General features: G+C 38.2%; 1 non-coding gene across 1 annotated transcript; it reads right to left on the minus strand.

Moving 5' to 3' along the window:
• Positions 1 to 1,193: 1,193 nt before the first annotated feature.
• LOC140859508 (small nucleolar RNA R71) lies at positions 1,194 to 1,299 on the minus strand. The gene has a single exon (XR_012143046.1). It is a non-coding gene; the product is annotated as a small nucleolar RNA R71 (small nucleolar RNA).
• Between the last annotated feature and the right edge of the window lie 741 nt (positions 1,300 to 2,040).

Raw genomic sequence — 2,040 nt, forward strand, 5'->3', positions numbered from 1 at the left:
ATAAATTTAAAAAAAAAAGCCACTGATATTTCATAACACTTAACTAAAATAGCGTAACCTCAAATATAAAAATTTCTAACTTGATTGGACACCTTGTTTCTTTGCATTGCATCTCCATAATTAATCTTAAGGGCAATAACCCATTAACCAGATAAGGTGGGGATTTGATCACCTTCCTTGGCCCACAAATCACCCCCTTGCATTTGCATAACCTAGACCTTAATCTAAAATCAACTAGACGTCAGCCTTAGGAATTTCGAGCTCAATAGGATAAAAAGCTCTAAGAGTTGAACCGAGTGCGGATTGGTTAATTGCTCGGTGTCTAAGGCAAGTGGTTAAAGAAAGTGGTTTTCAATTGGTTCGTTGACTGATCTGGCCAACTTAGTTGGTGTCTAAGGAAAGCAACGAGCAGGGAACCTCCCACATCTTACGCTTACCTGGCGAGTCAGTTAGTCAGTCTTGAGCTTGGAGTGCTCAAAGGCGGTCTTGAAAGTTAGGAGCTGTCTAGATCTAAGTTAACCTTAGGATAGAGAGTCTATGATTGTTTAAGTTGATTGCAATTAACATCTAATTATTAACTAATTTCTCCCTTTTCATAGATTTAAGATTCTTAGGTTCTTCTCTTTAGATTTTCTCCATTCTTTTCTCACTTTATTATAAAAATATATATTATAAAAAAAAAAAAATTTGTGTTTGCTCTACAGTATAATTGTAAGGTGTATGCTTGGCCGTAGATCGTTACGACCAGAAATCCAACCTTTTGATCCAGAAATAGAAAGAACCTTTAGAGCCAACAGACGTAAAAATATGGATCGAAATCAGGAGAATGATCCACCCAAGCAATTGAAGGAGTACTTTACTCCTTCCACATATACCTACTCTCCTTGTATTCAAGTACCCCCTGTAGAGGCCACTCAATATGAAATTAAGTCCAGTATAATCCAAATGTTACCTTCATTTTATGGACTTAGTAATGAGGACCTTATAAACATCTTGAAGAATTTCTTGAAATATGCTCAACTGTCAAAATTCACAACTTCTCCGATGATGCTTTTAGGTTGAAATTATTCCCTTTTTCACTTAAGGACAAAGCCAAATACTGGCTACATACTTTGGATTCCATGACTATATCAACCTGGGACCAGCTGCAAGGAGAGTTTCTCAAGAAATATTTTTCCATAGGAAAAACTAATCAAATAAGGAAAGCCATAACTAGTTTTTCCCAATTAGATGGAGAAATGTTTCATGAAACATGGGAGAGATTAAAAGACCTTATTAGAAAATATCCCCACCATACTGTACCCAAGTGGCAGTTAATCCAATATTTTTATGATGGGCTCTCTGAAAGACATCGACAAATGGTCGATGCATCATGCGGTGGGACATTTATGCTGAAAAGTGAGGATGAGGCATGGCAACTGTTTGAAATTCTAAGTGAAAATTCATTACATCATATGTCTGCCTCTATTAGAGATAAACCCATGTTAAACCCAAAAAGAGGTGGAATATATGAAGTAGGAAATGCATAGATATCCATCAAAAGGTAGATGAACTGTCCCAAAAATTAGATCGTCTTCTAAATACTGGACAATCCCCGATTCCACCTAACCCAATCCAAGAAGTTTGTGCATTATGTGCAAGTCGAACCATTTTGTTAGTGAATGCCCAGCCGCACCTAATTTTCTGAGTTTGTGCACGAGCAGGTTCAGCAAGCTCAAGTCCAACAAGCTCACAACCAGGAAACGATCCATATTCGAACACTTATAACCCCGGCTGGAGAAACCATCCAAATTTTCCTGGAGATCACAACCAGTAGTTGGTCCTGCCACACCTCGACCTCAATATCAAGACCCAACATATAGGCATGGACCATACCATCAATTTCAAAATGTTCCTCAACCGTCTACTACTGGTCACAGCTCAGCTTTTAAGGAAAAAGTCCTGAAAGCACTAGAACGATTAGAAGTCAACACTCAGACCCTTAACTCCCACACACAATCCATTGCTAAGCTAGAGACCCAAATAGGTCAACTAGCAACT

Source organism: Elaeis guineensis, chromosome 7 (genome assembly GCF_000442705.2).
Source record: "Elaeis guineensis isolate ETL-2024a chromosome 7, EG11, whole genome shotgun sequence".
NCBI lineage: Eukaryota > Viridiplantae > Streptophyta > Magnoliopsida > Arecales > Arecaceae > Elaeis > Elaeis guineensis.